The sequence below is a fragment of the Ochlerotatus camptorhynchus genome, unplaced genomic scaffold (assembly GCF_037179485.1).
Source record: "Ochlerotatus camptorhynchus isolate MF236.1 unplaced genomic scaffold, CSIRO-AGI_Acam_v1.1 ptg000313l, whole genome shotgun sequence".
Classification (NCBI taxonomy): Eukaryota; Metazoa; Arthropoda; class Insecta; order Diptera; family Culicidae; genus Ochlerotatus; species Ochlerotatus camptorhynchus.
This window is the reverse complement of record NW_027040801.1, coordinates 1,708,029-1,729,659: the sequence shown is the minus strand read 5'-3', so window position 1 is coordinate 1,729,659 and position 21,631 is coordinate 1,708,029. Positions and strand designations below refer to the sequence as shown.

At 40.2% G+C, this 21,631-nt stretch overlaps 1 protein-coding gene across 1 annotated transcript in view; it reads right to left on the bottom strand.

Annotated features, from left to right (window-relative positions):
* Positions 1 to 12,193, bottom strand: part of Tpst (tyrosylprotein sulfotransferase) — a 153,113-nt gene extending 140,920 nt beyond the window's left edge. Inside the window, exon 1 of the mRNA XM_065229340.1 lies at positions 11,356 to 12,193. The gene's annotated coding sequence lies outside the window, so the exon portion shown is untranslated. The remainder of the gene's footprint in view (positions 1 to 11,355) is intronic.
* Between the last annotated feature and the right edge of the window lie 9,438 nt (positions 12,194 to 21,631).

Genomic DNA, 21,631 nt, shown 5'->3' with positions numbered 1-21,631 from the left:
CGTCTTTTCTTGCCATCGAGTGGCAAACTGGTGTCATCTTCCGACAAAATGTCCATATCGTCTTCTGACGAGACGTCCATTTTGCCGTACTAGTGGGAGCGGTAAACGCTCTACCACTGAAACGATGCTTAAAACCACACAGACACAATAAACAGAAAAAAACTACAAACACAGAAACACAAAATTAAATTTAACTGATGGGCGAGAGAAAGAAACAGGAAAAAAAACTTATCTGCTATACTACTACCACCGAGTGATTACACAGCAGCAGCGGAGCGACGCGCAGCGTGGGTGACCTTCGATGCGCGTGTGCGGGCGATCTTTGTAGTGGTGTGCTTGTATGAGGTTCGGCACTCAGCTGGACACACGATGATGGATGACCGGTATAAATGCGGAGGCAGATGCTGACACTCGATGACGATGATCTGTGTGCAGGTATGCGTGACCACGCACCGATGGCAAAATGGTTGGCGAATTGGCAATCGCAAAAACAATTTTCCTTCCGATGATGCCGAAAACACACTTTCTTCTCAGAAAAAAAACTCACTTTCAGATAATTGTTTAGCCGGGTACTATGCCAGTAATCACTAAGCGAGAAAAAACTGATAATTTAAACCAACCGAATACCGAGAAAACTTCCGAAATACCGGAGCGCGAAACAAGTCGACTGTACTTCTTGCTAGTTCGCAGTGGGAGGTGACTGCCACTAACTTGCTGTGCATTACTTCCTACATCTCTAACAGTATGTCGGATCGTGCTCAGACGGATGTCATTTATCCTGACTTATCTGCAGCCTTCGATTAATTGAATCACCGCATATCAATCGCAATACTGGACAGGCTTGGTATCCACAGCTGCCTTTTGCAATGGTTTCAGTCGTACCTCATCGATCGCTATCTTACTGTTGTCATTGGTGATCACTAGTCCCGTACGTTCGCTGCCACATCCGGCATACCTCAGGGTAGTCACCTGGGACCGCTGATTTTCCTGATTTATTTCAACGAAGTGAATCTGGTAATTGAGGGACCACGATTATCTTACGCAGATGACCTTAAACTCTACCTCCGAATTCACTCAATTGAAGACTGTTGCTTCCTTCAACGACACCTGAATGCTTTTGCTGATCGGTGTATTCTGAATCGTATGGAGGTTAACCCGTCCAAATGCTCGGTTATCTCTTTTTCGCGCAAGAAAGAGACTATTATGTTCAAGTATGTTTTGTTAGGCACTGAAATTGAGCGCGTCAGCCAAATTAAGGACCTAGGTCTGGATACAAAACTCTCTTTCAAGCAGCACATCTCGCACGCCGTCGACAGAGCTTCCAGAATTCTAGGGTTTATCTTCAGGATTGCCAAAGACTTCACAGATATCTACTGCCTTAAATCGTTGTACTGCTCCTTGTCTCGCTCCATATTAGAATACTGCTCGGTTGTCTGGACTCCTCACTACAACAACGGTGTCGAAAGAGTTGAGTCTGTTCAGCGACGGTTCCTGAGATATGCGCTACGTAAACTGCCGTGGACGGATCCCTTCCGATTGCCTAGCTACGAAAGTCGTTTGCAACTGATCCATCTGGAGCGCCTGTCGGTCCGAAGAGATACAGCAAGGGCATTGCTAATATATATTTTGCAAGGACGCACCGAATGCCCTGTCCTCAAATTGACATCAATGTACAACCCCGAGCCCTACGGAATAATTCAATGCTGCGCCTGCCCATACAGCGAACTAATTATAGCATGTTCGGTGCAATCGGTGGTTTACAGAGACTTTTCAATAGGGTCTCCGCACTGTTTGATTTTGACCTGACTCGCCAGCTGCTTCGCTGAAAAACGGCCTGCTGGAAACCATCCGGACACACCCACCCGGCTGAGTCGGTCCGGAGTTCACACTACCATCGATATCTTCATCGGCAACATGGGCAACAACATCGCTCAACCTATCACCTACCAGAAACTCAGCTCGGACCACCATCCGGTGGTGGCAGAAGTTGGTTCCTCGGTGAACCCATTCGAAGCTTCCCGGCGCAACTACCATCGTGTCAACTGGGATCAATATCCAACCATCGACTACGATGTCCAACCGAAGACGTCCGAAGACGTTGATCGGTGTCTGCAATCTATCGAGGAAGCAATATCCCGGGCCAGGGAACAACACGTGCCAGTATCCAGACAGGTGAGTAACACTCTGAACCTTGACAGCCCTACCAAAGATCTCATTAGACTCCTTAAAACCATTCGAAGGCAGTACCAGCGTTCTGGTCTGCCTAACTTGAAGATTAATTGTAATCGATTAACAAAGATCATTCAGGCCATCTCAGACATAACGATTTTGCCAATAAGATCCTTACAAAAATCCTTAAAAATAAGCCAAGGCCCATTCCACCACTTGTGCCGTTGAATCAATCCAATGATTTAGTCGTCCATCACCTCTGAAGAGAAGGCTTATGCTATAGGTCAACACTTCGTCAGCTCTCATAATCTCGGATTGAACATGGTCTCGAAACTGCGTCCATACGTCCATACGAAACTGCGGTTGCTGAAGTTGACCTATGTCAAATCATCTAAAAACGATGTTCACAACGCTGTCGACAGAAGCAGGCCACTCTCGATGTGTGTCACACGATCGTCTGCTTACTCGGCAGCAACTATTGTGTGGTCCTTCTCATTGTTCTTCGTCAGCAGTTCTTTCGGTCGATGCGACGTCGACTTTGGAAAGCAACCGTTTAGTGATGAGTGTGTGAGTGATGACCACGTTTTGCGTCCATTGCTGCAATGGAAGCGCTCTGCTCCTCGTTGGCGATACTGCCATACAATTAAACCACTGGAAGCGGATCCCGTTCTGATGCCTTTTGACTATAGTTTTACGATGAATCCTCGGCGCTGTAAAGTTAATTCGATTGAGCCTTATCAAATTGATAAATAAACAAGCAAATCATCTAAAAACATGAAGGCCTCAGGTTTCGCCCAAATTCTGAATCGGGAACTCAAACACTTCAGTTCCAGATTCTCCAACCAACTGGTTCCATTAGACTTGGCTACTTCGCCTCGTGCTGGAAGTCAGCTATAGTCATCCCCATCCGGAAGCCTGGGAAAGATCCGTCCTCTCCTTCAAGTTACCGACCCATCAGCCTTCTCTCGGGGTTATCTAAGCTGTTCGAAAGGGCAGTCTACCACCGGCTTCTAGCATCTGCCGATGAAAACAACTTGTTGCTCGAAGAACAGTTTGACATCCGTAAAGGTCGCTCGCCAGCTGTTCACCAGCTGACTCCAGCATTCTCAGACGGAACAAAAGCGTCCGATAATGTCTGACACGATAGCTTGGTCTACAAATTGCAGCGATACGGTCTTTTGAAGATCATAAAAAAACTATCCCTCGGACAGGACATTCCGAGTCTCTCTGAATGGGATCACATTGAGAACCAGTCCAGAGATCATCGGGAAGGTGTAGAACACCTCAGGTAGTACAGTTCTGAGATCTTTAGGCCAGTTCAGACAAATCAAGATCATCAAGATAATTTCGAGTATTTCAGAGATGTTTCGAGAGCTTTGGGGGGAAATCAAAGAACATCAGGGCGGTTCGATTGACCCAAGTAACCATGTGCACGTTACTTCGCCTTTTTGGCTATATTCGGGCCTCATCAGAAATTACAAACACTGGTATAGCCGTTGTTCAGCTGCATATAGCAAAAAGACGAAATAGAGTGCCTAAGGTTACTTGGGAACTTCAGGAAAATTGCAGGAGCCTTGAAAGAAGTTCTGACAACTTTGGGGAAATTTCGAAAACTTCAGAGAAGTTCCGTGGTACATCAGGAAAATTTCGTAAAATTCATAGAAATTCTGAGACCTTCAGCAAAGTTCAGAGAAGTTTAGGGGTTTTTAGAGATTTTAAGGGCAGATCCGTGAACTTCAGGCAGTTTCGACAACTTCAGGAATATAGCGAAAAACTTTTAAAAAGTTCCGGAAATTTCATTACATTTTCAGAACATTCGAGAACTTCAGGGAAATCCAGCGAAGTTCTGGACCTTGAAACTAAGAGATTTTAAACGGTGTTTCAAGAACTTCAGGGCTCACTTGAGAACTTCAGGAAATTTTCGGGAATCTTAACAATACAATAATATCAGGGAAGTCCAGAGAACTTCAGGAAAGTGTCAAAAACTTCAGGAAAATTTCTGGAACTTCACATAAGTTTCGAGAACTTCATGTGAGGCAAGTAAAGTTCAGAGATCATTAGGACAGTTCAGGGCAGTATCAAGAACTTCAGGGATGATTCTACTGAAAATCAAAGATCTTCAGGGTAGTTCCATGACCGTCAGGAAAATTGCAGGAACTTGAAAGCAGTTCGGAGAACTTCAAGGAGCAGAGGCTGCAGAGAAGTTCCATGTACATCAGGAAAATTTCGTGAACCCTAAAGGAATTGTGAGACCTTCACCCAAGTCCAGAGAAGTTCGGGATCTTTGGAGATTTTAAGGGAAGTTCTGTGAACTTCAGGCCAGGTTCGAAAACCTCAGGAGGGATTGAGGGAACTTTTAAGAAGTTCCGAAAGCTTCAGGAAACTCCAGTTAAATTCAGGGTTGTTTAGAGATCTTAAAGGCAGTTCAAATAACTTCAGGAAAATTGAGGAAACTTCAGAGAAGTTCCATGATCATCGGTAAAATATCGAGATCTTCAGGGAAATCCAGACAAGTTCTGAACCTTGAAGTTCAGGGAAGTTAAGGGATTTTAAACGATGCTCCGTGAATCTCAGGGCACGCTTAAGAACTTAAGGGAAATTGCGGGAATCTTAAAAAATCTAAGAATTTCAGGAAAGTCCAGAGAGCTTCAGGAAAGTGTAGAAGACTTCAGGAAAATTTCTGGAACTTCACATAAACTTCATGTAAGGCAAGAAAGGTTCAGAGATCAGTAGCAGTTCAGGGTAGCATCAAGAACTTCAGGGATGATTCTACTGAAAATCAAAGATCTTCAGGGTAGTTCCATGACCTTCAAGAAAATTGCAGGAACAGAGGTTGCAGAGAAGTTCCATGTACATCAGGAAAATTTCCTGAACCCTAAAGCAATTGTTAGACCTTCAGTCAAGTCCAGAGAAGTTCGGGATCTTTGGAGACTTTAAGGGAAGTTCCGTGAACTTCAGGTCAGGTTCGAAAACCTAAGGAAAATTGAGGGAACTTTTAAGAAGTTCCAAAAGCTTCAGGAAACTCCAGACAACTTCAGGGTTGTTCAGAGATCTTAAAGGCAGATCAAATAACTTCAGGAAAATTGAGGAAACTTCAGAGAAATTCCATGATCTTCGGGAAAATATCGAGATCTTCAGGGAAATCCAGGGAAGTTCTGAACCTTGAAGTTCAGGGAAGTTAAGGGATTTTAAACGATGCTCCGTGAATCTCAGGGCACGCTTAAGAACTTAAGGGAAATTGCGGGAATCTTAAAAAAATCTAAGAATTTCAGGGAAGTCCAGATAGCTTCAGGAAAGTGTAGAAGACTTCAGGAAAATTTCTGGAACTTCACATAAACTTCATGTAAGGCAAGTAAAGTTCAGAGATCAGTGGCAGTTCAGGGCAGCATCAAGAACTTCAGGGATGATACTACTGAAAATCAAAGATCTTCAGGGTAGTTCCATGACCGTCAGGAAAATTGCAGGAACAGAGGTTGCAGAGAAGTTCCATTAACATCAGGAAAATTTCGTGAACCCTAAAGCAATTGTGAGACCTTCACCCAAGTCCAGAGAAGTTCGGGATCTTTGGAGACTTTAAGGGAAGTTCCGTGAACTTCAGGTCTAAGGAAAATTCGTGAACTAAGGAAAATTGAGGGAACTTTTAAGAAGTTCCAAAAGCTTCAGGAAACTCCAGACAACTTCAGGGTTGTTCAGAGATCTTAAAGGCAGTTCAAATAACTTCAGGAAAATTGAGGAAACTTCAGAGAAGTTCCATGATCATCGGGAAAATATCGAGATCTTCAGGGAAATCCAGGGAAGTTCTGAACCTTGAAGTTCAAGGAAGTTAAGGGATTTTAAACGATGCTCCGTGAATCTCAGGGCACGCTTAAGAACTTAAGGGAAATTGCGGGAATCTTAAAAAATCTAAGAATTTCAGGGAAGTCCAGAGAGCTTCAGGAAAGTGTAGAAGACTTCAGGAAAATTTTCGGAACATCACATAAGTTCCGAGAACTTCAGGTAGTAAATTTTAGAGATCTTAAGGGCAGTTAAGGGCAGTATCAAGAACTACAAGATAATTTTGAAAACTTCAGGGATGTTTCGAGAACTTTGGGAAAAAATCAAAGGCAGGACAGTTCCATTATCTTCAGGAAATTTCAACTTGAAGGGGGGTGGGGGAATTGTGGGAGTTTCGAGAGTCCAGAGAAGTTCAGGGATATTTAGAGATTTCAAGCGAAGTTCCGCGAACTTCAGGCAGTTTCATAAACTTCAGGAAAATAGCAAGAATGTTTAGACCTTGATGGAAGTTCAAAGAAGTCCAGGCAAGTTTAGAGACTGTACGGGAAGTTCCGTGGAGGTCAGGTTCAAAAACATCAGGAAAGTTGAGGGAAATTTTAAGAAGTTTTGAGAACTTCAGGAAACTCCAGACATCAGGGTTGTTCAGAGATCAGCAGTGTGAATAACTTCAGGAAAATTCAGGAAAATTCAAAGAAATCCAACGGAGTTCTGGACCTTGAAGTTCAGGGAAGTTAAGAGATTTAAACGATATTTTGTGAACTACAAAGCAGGCTTGATAACTTCAGGAAAAATGCAGGAACTTTAAAAAATCCTAGAATTTCAGGAAAGCCCAAAGAACATCAGGAAAGTGTAAAAGCCTTCAGGAAAGTTTCAGGAACTATACATAACTTCCGAGTATTTCATGGAAGTCCTGTAAAGTTCAGAGATCTTTAGGTCAGTTCAGGGCAACATCAAGAACTTCACGAGAATTTCGAGAACTCAGGGATCGAGAATTTAAAAGACGATCAATGAACATCAAGGCAGTTTCATTAACTTCAGGAAAATTGCAGGAACATGAAAGAAGTTCTGAGAACTTCAGGGAAAATCCAAAAACTTCAGGAAAATTTGTGGGAGCTTCAGATATGTTCCATGTAGTTTAAGAAAATTTCATGAACTTCATCAAAAGCTCTGATGTCTTCAGCAGAGTCCAGAGTTATGTTTAAGGGTGTTATGAGATTTTAGGGGAAGTTCCGCGAACTTCAGGCAGTTTCATAAACTTCAGGAAAATAGTAATGACTTTTAAAGACTTCCGAAAATTTCAGGTAGTTCATGATAATTTTAGATTTTTGGACCATGAGGGAAGCCCAAAGAATCCCAGGGAAGTTTAGAGACTGTAAGGGAAGTTCCGTGGAGGTCAGGTTCGGAAAATTGAGGGAAATTTTAAGAAGTTTTGAGAACTTAAGGAAACTTCAGACATCAGGGTTGTTCAGACATCTTAAAGGCAGTGTAAATAACTTCAAGAAAATTCAGGAAACTTCAAAGAAATCCAACGGAGTTCTGCAAATTTAAACGATGTTTTGTGAACTACAGAGCAAGCTTGATAACTTCAGGAAAAATTGCAGGAACTTTAAAAAATCCTAGAATTTCAGGGAAGTCCAAAGAACATCAGGAAAGAGTAGAAGACTTCAGGAAAGTTTCAGGAACTATACACAACTTCCGAGTACTTCATGGAAGTCCTGTAAAGTTCAGAGATCTTTAGGTCACTTCAGGGCAACATCAAGAACTTCACGAGAATTTCGAGAACTCTAGGGATCATTCGAGAATTTAAAAGACGATCAATGAACATCAAGGCAGTTTCATTAACTTCAGGAAAATTGCAGGAACTTGAAAGAAGTTCAGGGAAAATCAAAAAAATCCAGGAAAATTGTGGGAGCTTCAGATAAGTTCCATGTAGATCAGGAAAATTTCATGAACTTCATCAAAAGTTCTGATGTCTTCAGCAGAGTCCAGAGTTAAGTTTAAGGGTGTTATGAGATTTTAAGGGAAGTTCCGCGAACTTCAGGCAGTTTCATAAACTTCAGGAAAATAGCAGGAACTTTTGAAAAGTTTCTAAAATTTCATTAATTTAAAGATAATTTTAGATAATCAGGAAAGTTCAGGGAAGTTTTGAGATTTTAAGGGAAGTTCCGTAAACGTCAGGGCAGGTTCAAGAACCTCAGGAAAAATGAGGCAACCCAGAACTTCAGGAAACTCTCGATTACTTGTGAGTTGTTCAGAGATTTTAGGACAATTGCAATCACTTCAGGAAAATCGAGGAAACTTCAGAGAAGTTCCATAAACATTAGAAAAATTTGAAGATCTTCAGGAAAATTCAAGGAAGTTCTAGACCTTGAAGTTCAGGTAAGTTTAGAGATTTTAAGCGATGTTTCGTGTACTTCAGGGTAGGCTTGAGAACATCTGGAGGATTGCGGAAACTTTATAAAGAATTTCAGGGAGGTCCAGAGAACTTCAGGAAAGTGTAGTAGACTTCAAGAAAATTTCTGGAACTTCACATACGTTCCAAGAAGAGATCTTTAGGGCAGTTCAGTGTAGTATGAAGAACATTAGGGAAGATCAAATAACTTCAGGGCAGTTCCATTAACTTCAGAAAAATTGTATGGACTTGAAAGAAGTTCTGAGAACTCCAGGGCAAGGCCAAAAACTTCACGAAAATTGGGGAAGTTTCAGAGAAGTTCTATGAACATCAGAGCTTCGGTAAATTCTGAGACCCTTCAGGAAAGTTCAGAGAAGTTTAGGGATTTTAAGGGAGGCTCCGCGAACTTCACGGCAGGCTTGAGAATTTCATGAAAACTGCGGAAACTTTAAATAAGTTCCGAAAGTTTCAGGAAAGTCCAGAGGAAACTTAAGATTTCTAGACTTTCATGAAAGTTTATTGATTTTAATGGAAGTTCCGAGAACTTCAGGGCAAGTTTGAGAACCTCAGGAAAATTGGGAAACTGAGGAGAACTTCAACTTGAGACGTTCAACGAAATTAAGGGAATTTTAAATAAGATCCGAACATTTAACGGAAGTTCAGACAACTGAAGATTTCCAAACTTTCAGGAAAGTCTAGAGAAGTTTAGGGAAGTTTTGCGATTCGTGAACTTCACGAAAATTGAGGAAACTTCTGTTCAGTTTAAATAAGTCCTGATATCTTCAGGGAAGTCCAGATAACCTCTGGGATGTGCAGAGATCTTAAAAATTTCTCAATAACTTCAAGAAAATTGAGGAAACTGTAAGTTCCATGAGCTTCCAATATCTTCGGAATGTTTCGAGACATTTAGAAAAGTCCAGACTTTTGGATAAGTTTACAGACCTTAAATGGTATGTTCATGAAACTTCTGAAAAATTGAAACTTTACAGAAATTTTGACATTTCAGCGCAGTTCAGAAACCTTCAGGGTAGTTTAGAGATCTCTAAAGAACTTTGGGTCACTGCCGATAATTCATAGGCAGTTCCATAAACATCAGGGAAATTCTCAGATATTCAGGAAAATTACAAGAACAAGAACAGGAAACTCCAAGAAGTTTAGAGAACTTCAGATAAATTTAGAGAATTCCTGGAAAATTTTGTAAGCTTCCCTAAAGTTTCGAAAACTTTTTGGAAGTCTAGAGAAGATCACACAAGAACTTTTCACCATCAATTTCAGGACAGTTCCAAAAACATCAGGAGAAATGCAAGAGTGGGGAAGTTTCGAGAGCTTCAGAAAAGAGCATAGGCCTTAAAAGAAATCTGTAGGAACTTTAAAGGATTTAAGATAAGTTCTTAGAGTTTCCTGCAAGTTCAAAGCAAGAAAATTACTGATATTATTTAGGGAAATTCTAATAAATGGAATGTTTCGGAAAGTTCATACAAGTTCAGTCATGTTTAGAGATTTTAAGGGAAGTTCCGCTGACTTCTGAACAGTTTCTAGAACTTCCGCAAAATTTCGAAAACTTCATGGAATATCACAGAACTTCCAGACAATTCCATCAACTTCAGAAAAATTTCGGGAAGTTTTAAAAAGTTTTGAAAACTTTAAGGAAGTGCAGAGAGTGAGACCATTGTGGTCATTATGTTCAGCCCTTGAGTCTAGCCAACAATCCTGTCCCACTGCTTGCAATGGACGTGGCCAGGACAGTTTTCGATCGCTGAAGGGGATGAATCCAACAGGCAGTAATTGATCCCAAAATGCTTCCTAAGAGAAATTTTCGAGACAACATAGGGGAAATGACGGCTTCGGCATGACAGACTATTTTCGGCAACCCAAATTGAAACACTATTTTCACTGGATTTTCTTACGAAAACACTTCGCTGTATGCATGCAAACGATTCTTTATGCTTTCAGCTTCAATTTGACTATATTTTTACCACTGAGAAAAAGCAATCTAGCAGGGTTTTCTTGAAATGAAACACACGCACTACAAATTGTAGCTGATTTCGAGTTGCCGATAATAGAACAGCAGATTTACATGCAGTTCAAATGGAACGGTTGCCGAAGAAAAACTGGTTGCCGACAATACTCGCTCTCACTAGAGAAGATTGGAGCTTTGTAAAAGCGTTTCAAAACAGTTTTTGACAATTCTTTCGACTGAAATTGTTAGAGCAGCTGGCAGCAAAAGATTGTAAACAAACCAATACTGCATATGTGTGCGTTCCATAGAGAAAAAGGCTATAGAAAGAAGGTCGCTGCTTAGGTTGCCGAGAATACGTAAATTCCTCTATTTAGATATACAAATTTAAGTCACCCGAGGTTAAGACATTTCTTAAACATTAAAATATCAGACTTAGAAAAACTCTCGAGATCTCGGACTACGACCGACAAGACCTCGAAATAAAACAAAACTTCAATTCTTGACCAATTCACCATTATGAGATGTACAAAAATGTACCAAATTTCCACAGAACTACTTCTAAAGCACCTGCATTACATCTGGGTAAAGTTTAGTAAAATCAATCCCAACAAACAAACACAAATTTAATATTCCTCGAGTGTAGATAACCTGTGCTACTAATCAATTCCATAATTGGATTACGCGAGTCTTATCGCATTTCTTCTCCGTCCCGGGGTCCAACCCCTGCCTGCGTACATGAAATTACACTTATTTCTGTGCCTTATTCGTCTTTACTAACCCTCGCCCGGCAGTTCATTCAAAGTCTTCCTTTGGCGTGAGGTCTTTGGAATTTAGTACACCTCCCCCACCCGTACTCGCACGTGGACATTTTTCTTCCTATCAGCCCGATTAAATCTCGGCCCGAATCCTCCTATCGCGTTACCAGCTGCCATTCGACGTAGCAGCGCTGTAATGTGTAGGCTATGTGTATGCAAATCACCTATTTTTATGCCTTTTTCATTCCCTTTTCCAACTCCCCCCTTGGGCTGACTTCCTCCCCAGCCCGAACCGTCGTACCTACCTTCGGGTGTACTTTGTATAAACTGCTACTATACGTAGGTACTGAGCTGCTACCAAGGCGCCCAGCGCTAAAGGGCCATAAAGCTCCACCCTGTGCGGCACCCGCGCTGGCTTTCGGGTGGCAACCAACCCTTCCTCTTCTCTCGTAGTTGACGATGGCCAACCAAACAGCAGCAACAGCAGAAGCACTCACTGACGGCAAGGTTCTTTCTGAATTTATGATAAAGCACCACTTGAGAAAACAATAAGATTTTTTCCGACTCTCTTGACGATTCACCTTCTCTAAGACGCGCACAAGAAAAAAAAACTGAAAACAACTTCTTCAAGGTAAGCCCTCTCCGGTACACCAAACACTCTTCGGCCAGAACAGGCACACAAAACTACACAAACACACCATCCGACCCGGACCAGACTCACAATTTCCCACCTATATTGACATTATGCTGTGGCTGGCTGAATCCGGAAGAATTTCCTCACAACGTGTAAGAATTTTTCAATCCACAATCCAACGATGATAATCCCAACCAACAACGCGTTAAGGTCAGTCCGGAACACTGTCCCGTTTCTTTCTTCCGTATTTTACTGTTCCGGATCTGCTGGTGATATGCGCGTTTGTATTCTTTCACTGCACACAGTATTTTTTTTCCTTCACTAAAGGCAGGAACCGAGCACCCGAACCGTTCGTCGTCGCCGCGATCCGTCACTAGTCCAATCCAATATGTTACAGAGGCGAAAAATGAACGGGGAGTCGGGCTTTATTAGAAACCACACGACTTCGCGAAGCAGATGAGCTGCACACGTACAACAAGAATCTGCTCTGTCCTATGGCTGGGAGCTGGTCGGTTGGTAATCGGCAAATAATCTCTCTTCTCCCGTTTTTTCCGTCGGGTTCGATTCTGATGTTTTCATTCAATGAACTTACGTTTGTGGGTGTGCGATCCCGAATGGAATCATTGAAAAGTGACAGACGCTGATGGTTTTTTCTAGCTACGGTTCACGCTCGGCAATCTCGGAGAATCGTATCCGGAGAAAACATAACGGGGTTTGTCGTATATGTGTATGTGTGGCTACGGAACGGGTATCTAGAATCAAAACACGGACAATCCGAAGTGAAAAAAAACGGTAATCGTAGTAGTGTGCTATGTAAACAGAAAGTTGAAACGCGAGAGTGTTATCTTCTGTCAAATGCCTGGGTGTCAGAGACCAATAAGGTACAGAGAGAGGTGAAGCAGATCGTGAAATATGGTTGTATTAGTGAACCAAAAAATCAACGTAAACGCAAGTAGTGACGTCACTAATTGCTTGTATCGTACAGGGGTTTTACTCACACAACTTAACCGATTGCTTCACCTCGGTAATCCAGCTCATTGGTCAGAGACGAGGAACGGTGCTGGTGCACGGCAAAGGAAAATAAATTAAATTTGGAGTTTAGAGGTTGGTATACCGGTACCCAGGCGAGTAAGAGAGGTGCCACAGTCGGAAGAAGTGTTAGTTTGTTTACTTAAATGAACCATGCTCATTTTGTTATGGCATGTTTGCTATAAGAAATGCTCCTCGTGTTTATTAGCGAATTTCACATCAAAGATTGATTAATTGAGTAGGAAATCAGTTTGGCACGGCATTTGTGACCAGCATACACCTTCCGGTAGTATGAAACAGGTCAAAAACTGTCCAAATCCGCAGATAAAAATTTTTGTTTTGAATTTCTGTATAGAAAAATAGTGAACTTTTCGTGAACATTAACGGCAAAGAACTCACCAACACTGGGAGACTGTGAGTTCCTGCCCACCTGTCATTTCCCATCTCGTACCGGTACCGAGATGTTTTTAAGACAGGTGGGCAGGAACTCACAGTCTCCCAGTGTGTATTGCATATTCATTTATGCTTCTACAACCGACATTCAATACGAAACTAACGATTTTTAATTAATCATGTTTTGTTGTTTTTTACATCATCCACGTCCAGAGGGCCAGTCACTTCGAATGTATGGGAATGGTAGGAAACCATTTGGAAATGCATGAAATTTTTCAGTTTTAATTCATTATCGTCTTTATGGGCAGTTTTAGGTGCACAAAAATTGCACGAGTACATTACTATGGTGATAAGGTAAACACTCGTTTATTTATTTCCTTCTGTGAAAGCATGTTTAGTCACAAATCGTGGATTTTCTGATATTCTCCATACTGCAAAAATGATTTTCCTACCACTGAAGGGGCGACATCTCTCGGATCTTCAGTATAGCTACTACTCAAATCATATAATTAATTGGCTCACTACTTGACTAGCCTATTGGTCCCAAGCAAACGATTAACGTATCCCATTCTAGTCAAAATTCTAGTACTACACAATGTTTGTTTTGATTCGCTATGAAAGTTTGACAGACAAAATGAGGGGTTCGTGGATTTTCCTATGTTTCGAGGGGTGAATCGATTAGCTTGGGACCGAAGAGAGTACCAGAGCTGAGCCAAAAAGTTAAGCACGTTTCTTCGGGACCTTCTAGTCTTAGAGTTACCTCTATGGTACAACCAACAATCAATACGAAACTAACGATTTTAAATTGGCTTACTACCCGACTAGCCTATTGGTCCCAAACAAAACAACTAACGTACCCCATTCTTGTATAAATTCCAGTACTACATGAAACGAAAATCAATTATTTTATTCATGTGTTTCACTTATACATTTTTGCCAAATCATCAGCCTTATACATTCCATAAGACAAACCACATAGGTCCTATAAGAATGCAAAAAAAGGTATGTGTGACCGATTATACATTTCATTTGACACATGATTTTCATTAACTTTTTGCAGGGCGTCTGCTTATTAATTGACTTATACATTTTATGAATAATCAGCAATAGAAATTTGCCAAAAGGTATACGAAAATTTATATCCGTGTTCACTATGTTTGTTTTGATTCGCTATGAAAGTTTGACAGATAAAATGAGGGGTTCGTGGATTTTCCTTACCGCCTTAGAGGGAAGCAATCAGGTGAAAAATATCAGCTCAGAATCCCGACGAGCAGCTTCAGTTGGAAGGTACTTCTGGCCTCGCTTCTGGCTGCTCCAATGTTTTGGTTTTGCCATTGACCTTGCGGAAATTAGTCCACAATCAGTAGTTCGTAATGTACGGAACGGATATAGCTCAAATAAGGAAATGTGGACGGGTTTGTAGCTCTGGGTAACGATTTTGACTACGGAGCTGGAGAGTATCAAGCATCCGGAAGGGATAAGATAACATCAAATCACAACCGGTGCTGCCTGTGATCACATAACATATGTGGAACTGCATGCAAAATAACTTTCTAAAAGTTGACCCCTTTTTTGTGTTGCCTCAGTGGTATAACTGGTATAGTTGGGCATCGATCTGTCAAACAAAATTGTCGGGATATCGACACTGTGCATTCATAAGGACCAATGTCGAAAACGTAAACAATGGCTTCTTTCGTATATTTCTTGTAGTTCAAAGTCATTCCATGTAAGCCATCAATTTCATCGGATAGGGGGAGTCTCCCTCTACACAGTTTACGTTCAGTTGACTTGAGTGGTTTTTCATTCTCGGGAAATTCGCAGAAAAAGTTTACGTTTGCGACATTCGCTCTTATGAAAGAAAAGCAGATATATGGTTGCATGCTGAGTAGGCATTGACGTTGACGACGACCCTGCAACTCTTTACTCCTTGGAAAAAAAATCCATATGCATCTGAAAATATGTGCATAAAATCTAGTGGACATTGTCTTTCTCTTCACTCCACCAAAGAACCAGCGAGCCACAATCTCTTCACACAAAGCTTGAGAGTATCCTATGCGATTTTCATAGGAGTTAAAAGGTAAAGAAATGTCCACCAGGTTTCACGCACAGACTGACGATTGCGGATGGGATTTTACCATAAGAGTAAAGAGATATAGAGTGAAGGCGAATTGTAAATTGCCGAGTAAATTGCCAGGGTAATGCGCGATGTCAATCATACAATGTCTGGCCCAACTGACTTATTGGTATTACACAGTTGAAGGTGGTGTTCGTATTTCAACTAAGAGTTTATCTTTTTACACGAAACAGCGGTTGCCTGTGATGTCACGACTGCTGTTCGCAGTATGGAATGTTGTGCTGACGTAACGTCGTCATTCGCATGCGCAGCAATGTTTACAACATTTCTTCTCTTAACACCAACAAGCTGCCTGCTGTTACAGACCTTGTATGATTGACATCGGATATGCGGCCTTTCTTTTTTCGACCAGCTCTACAGCGGGCTTATCAAAGATTTTTTTTAAACTAGCATTTTCAAGCCGGTCAGAAGCCAATCAAGAGCGTTATTAACCAGTAATATTGCATATTTACAGATGCAATATTTCTTAGTCTCTTTGACCAGATTGAATTCCATTCGATTCATTGCGATAGTTGAATGTAATTGAATGCAAACAATTAGAAGATTTTATGTTTGCGTTGAATAGGTGTAATTAAACATTTTATATGAATAATATTGTTCACTGTGCTATTAGCACAAACGAAGTGACAGACGACTAACTGGCGAAGAAATCTATTAAAATAATGTGGTTCACTGTAATAGAATTTTCTTGGAAGCTTGTGCCATCATCCACCAGATGGGTTAGTTTTTTTGTTTTTATTTGAACAAAGTTGATTTTGTGTACAATGATTCTTTGACAGTGTGCAAAGAGTGTATCATTTTGTCATTTTTTATGCATTTCAGTTTTGAGTAGAGTGAAAGAGATAGAACCAAAACATTCTAATACATTTGGTGAAGATGCTAGTACAATCCAGTAGTAGTGTTGCCATGTGGTACAATTCAGTAGTAGTGGTGTTGCCATGTGGTACACTGAAAAATTGAAATAACAGGTTAGTCACCAAAGTTTTCGAGCCGCTCCGTCTGTCACTTCGTTTGTGCTATTAGTAAGTCGATTTATGAGTGTCATGAAATATTCTGTTGACATTTATAAAAAGTTTAAATTTTTCTAAGAAATCTAGAAACATAGCTAGGGTATGTGTACCAGTTTTAGGCCCTAGTGGTCGTCGAATTGACCTTATCTTAAATTTCACATTTTAAAATTATTTCTAAATTTGTTTCGATACAAGGTAAAGACATATGTTTTGGAAGAAATCTACGCAAATAAAGCCATTAAATTTATTTCAAATATGGCCCTAGGACCAAAAACTGGACCACTAGTGCCAATACTGGTACACTTATCCTATGTAAAATAGATTCAAACGATTACTTTCGTTTGTAAATAGTGCTTATTGTTGCTAGAAAATATAGCCGTTCCCTTCCTTTGCCTTTTCGATCAATCTTTCCACGTTTTTAGTGCAAAATAATTGGAGTAGATCTTTTGGTCAAAACATTTTCAATTGGCCGCAGCTTCGGCCGCAGCTGAGAAGCATATGGAGGATTGAATCCTTGGGTATTAAAGATAAGCACTCAATTTGATTTATCGTTCTGCTTGCGAATGGAACGATGGTCAGCTCAAAACACTGCATAATTTCCGCATAAACCGGGACACTTGTTGCAAAATGATGCTGCTTCTCTTTGGACTTCAAAATGTATGCAGTTAACTCCTAATTTGCGGGGTCGTATTTTTTCTCCTACGAATCCAAAATGAAATCCAAGGTTGATGCAATTGGCTCCAAACATTTAAAAAAAGTTTAACGAAAAAAAATAGTACATGCATTTTTCTTCTAAGTATACAAAAATATTTAAGATTAGAAGAAGTATTGGCGTGGAGTTTCCCCACTTTTTTGCCAGAACCACAGGAAAACAATACGTATGGTTTACAATGACATTTCAGGATTAATCGTTGGGTGGCAGGTCATTGCATACAAAACCAGCGAAAAATTTATACTTTTTAGATTGCAAACGTTAATATATTTGTTTACTGTGTGACGCGAGGTGAGGAGCGAGCTATATAGTTATAAATAAAGGACGTAAATAGTTAAGGAAAAACCAAGACATAAGTTCAAAAGTTCTAAAAAGACAAAGAATTATAAACCACGCTATAATTATTTTAATAGAATTGACTACCCCCTTGATCCCCTTTCTCATTTTAAAGCTGGTATAATAAATTTGACAGATCGATGCCTTTCTATACCACTTGAAATCACTAAAATGGGGTCGATTTTTTATTATCGAGTTCCACATATGCTATGTGCTGTGATGCTGTTTGGAATATGAGATTGATTGAGTGGAGTGTTGCTATCGTTCTTATACATGCGATGTTGATAATATACAGCACAGTAGCGATTGTCCAAGTTACTACGGGAACCATCTGTTCCTCGAACAAATTGCACTACACTAGCTCAAGCTGTAATATTTATTTCTTGTTTAGTGTGTGCACGTTTTAACTAATTAAGGTAGATCAACTTACAATTTAGTGTAGGCTTCGTAGTTTTAGATTATATCCAATTTGATTTCCACTAGTAGGGTATAGTTTAAGATTTAGCAACTAATTAAGTTCGAACGCTACGAGAATCCGTACAATCACCATGATTCAATAATTGCCTGTTTGGATCAATTTTAGGTTAAGTTCAGCATAGAAATAGAATAATCAATTTATTGCTTACGTTTAGAGATTAGGTAGTTCTGTATGTAAATAATAACTAGTATTAGGAATTCACTTGTTGAATAATTAATTTTAACAAATTTTAGAGGTATTTTTCCAATTAAATTAACGTTTTTGTATATGAGACACCAGTCCAGCAGTGAATCTACTTCAGTTCGCCGTTCACACGAGCTTTTTCCTTTACCTCCTTTTACCTGTCATTCGTCACTCCTGTCATCGGCCGCCACTGTCAAGTTTCACCGGTGCTATCGGTTAGATGACCAGCGTTGCTAGTTAGCGTAGCAACACATCAATCAAGAGATCTACGTCCAGGAGTGTCTGGAAAAGTGGCTTCTACCATTCCTAAAGCAACATAATAGACCTGTGCTGTTCTGGCCGGACTTGGTGGGCTGCCACTATGGGAAAAACTCGGGGAAAAACGCAATCGAGTGGTACGATGCGAACAACGTGGTTGTGGTACCCAAAGACCACAACCCTCCCAACAGCCCAGAACTACACCCTATCGAACGGTACTGGGCCTTGGTCAAACGGAATCTCAAAAAAAAAAACTAATAAATCCATGGAAAACGAGCAGCAGTTTAAATCTAACTGGCGTTCGGCGGCGAATAAGTTCCATGAGACCACTGTGCAAAATTTAATGGAAGGTGTTAAGCGGAAGGCACGGCAGTTCGGATTTGGCAAACCAAAGGAATAAACGAACATTTTTCCTTTAAATAGGTCGTATGAATAAAAGCGTTTACTTTACTTTCCCCGTAAGAAAAGCACGGGAAAGTAAAGTAAACTCTTTTTATTCATACGGCCCAATATATGAATTGAACTACACACAAAAAATAAAAATTGTTTTAGTAAAAATATCACATTTTTAATATAAAAGTTTCCCGAATTTAGTGATATTAACTATGAAAATATTCACCGCAAATGTTGTTCTTTTAGTTTAAAAGTTGATCTTTCACATTCTACTTGCTATTTTTAAAGTGTGATCTTTCAAAAGAAAAGTTGTTGTACTGTCAAAATAACCTCTGTATGTTTTCTATCATCCGACAGTTTTGCGCCAAAATTAACTTTGTATGACATTTCTGTATTTGATTTGCTCCAAGCGGTATTATCATTGGATTAGAATCCTTTCAAGCTTTTCTTAATATATGATATCGGATGATGGAGTGATACTACCCGACTCTGTTCAAACATTTAACAGAGCTCTTAAGCAGGGGCAGTTAATAAGATTATAGTTAAATCAAGTGTTAAATGGAATCTGTACTTCATCCGAGTGTGCAGAAGTTGTCATTGCATCTCGTGAAATGGTGAAATATACCCAGCTTATCCGTTATATACGAACGCCCAACGTTTCCAAGAGACCATGAGCCTATAATGTACCCGGATTCAACCATTACAGTAAGTGTTAAGACCTCTAAATCGAAATGAAAGTAAACACCACAGCACCAACCATGCAAATATGCTTTCTGCTTTTAGGTCTGCACCGTAAGGATGGCGATGCGAAGATGAGGAAACCCAAAGAATGAGCTCAGTTTTCACATCACCCGGGAATGCTAATGAACATACCATTTCCCTCGCCATTTCCATAGTTTATTCCTAGTTAATTTCAAGATAGGTTTCTGAACATTTTGATAGTACTAAAATACTAAATTCACTATAATTATTCACTTCCAGGTACGACGAATATAAGCATATTCAAAAAAATAATATCATAGCACTGGCACTACGTATACGCTTGGAATATTCTATTTTGAAGGCGCAGATTGCTGCCCTTTGTACAACGCCCGGGCATCGTCATGACCACCTGCTAGGATTTCCATAATGCACAGGTTCTCTCTGTGGGAATACTTTCTTGCTGTTCTGTTCGGACCAAAAGGGTTTTCGGGATGACGACCGTCTTCGGTGCTTCCTCCTTCGTTTTATGCTAACTAACCATGTCAAGAAAGTCAACCGTGCCACTGCCGAGAACGACAGAAACTGCTCAACAAACTCTGACTCTTAAGCTGGGTTTAGACTAGGCAAGTCAAATGATCAACTCAGTTGAATCAACAATCAATACGAAACTAACGATTTTAAATTGGCTCACCACTTTAGAAGCCTATTGGTCCCAAGCAAACGATTAACGTACCCTATTCTAGTCGAAATTCTAGTACTACACAATGTTTGTTTTGATTCGCTATGAAAGTTTGACAGATAAAATGAGGGGTTATTGGTTTTTCCTATGTTTCGAGGGGTGATTCGACAAGCTTGGGACCGAAGATAGTACCAGAGGTGAGCCAAAAAGTTGAGCACGTTTCTTCGGAACCTACTTGTCTTAGAGTTACCTCTATGGTTGAAATCAATTGGCTTGAAAAGTTGAGCCTGGTTCAACTTTTTTCAATTCAAGTGAGTTGATCAAGTCAGTTGAATGGCATGGTTTACACGTTCAATTCGCGTTCAAGTCAGTTGAATTCAACTGACTTGATCAATTGACTTGCCTTGTCTAAACTTAGCTTTACTGGCAGACAGCTCTGGAGTAGCATCATAGCATAGGTACGATATAAAATGTAAAATAACAACTATTGATGTTAATAAACATGTATATGGATCTGTTGTTAAAAACTTTCAAGAAATATTTAAAGGCATATAAAATCGAGTATAAAATGAAAATGGAAGCTTTAATATTAAACATACTTGTTTTTGAAATAAAATCGTTCAAGTATCACCTCGACAGTCCTACATTTTTAGTTTGACATTTCTACAATTCGGTTTAAAAGTTTCGACTTTTAAAAATATGAATAAGTGACGTTTTTGATTTAAGAACTTGCAAGCTTTTACTTTAAAATATTTCCGCTTTCTACCAAAAAGAACCAATGCAAACTTTTAATTCCACCAACGACTTTTTTAATTTAACTAATGAATTTTCTTTGTGTGTACCAAAAGAACTCGAGATTTTGTTTTGTTTTGTTTCGTTGTTGGGTTTTTTCAGCAAAACAAACCGATTTAGTTCCTCGATTTTCTAAGAAACGTGGGCGGAACAATCGACTGCTGTTGACATTGGTGTAGTTCCAGCTCTATCGCGCTATCGGTGCTGCTGTTGCTGCCGGCCCTGTCATCGCAGCTGTGAAAGGATCACAAGGGAAACATCCGGACGCTTCTGTTCTGCAGGATTTTCCCGGCATGTTCTGGAAACTTCCAGGGAAGTGGCCAGTTTCTGACTTTGTCCAAAGCTCATCATGTGACACATCAAATCACATTAGATTTCAAAAGCAATATCAATGGTAGTCAAATATAGTGCACAGAATCATGTTGACCCCTATCGGATATGTTCCGGGCACCTAAAAGGAAATGGCCAGTTTCTGATTTAATCCAAAACCCATCATGCGCCACATAGCAAATCACATAAGATTTCAAAACCAAGATCAATGGAAGTCAAATAATGTGCCCAGGACCACCTTTCTTACTTCCAAGCATCTTTCAGAAACCCCTAGGGAAGTGACTAGTTTCTGATATGATCCAAATCCTGTGATTTGACACATAAAATCTCACAGAAATTGAAAAACAAGATCAGTTTAAGTCAAATATAGTGTCCAGATCCACATTGGCCACATTCTGGTATGTTCCGGGTACCCCCAGGGAATTGTCCAGTTTCTGACTTGGGCCAAAACCCAACACGCAACAATACCAGACAAATTTCAATAAATACATGTTTTTATTATTCTTTGACTGGGAAGC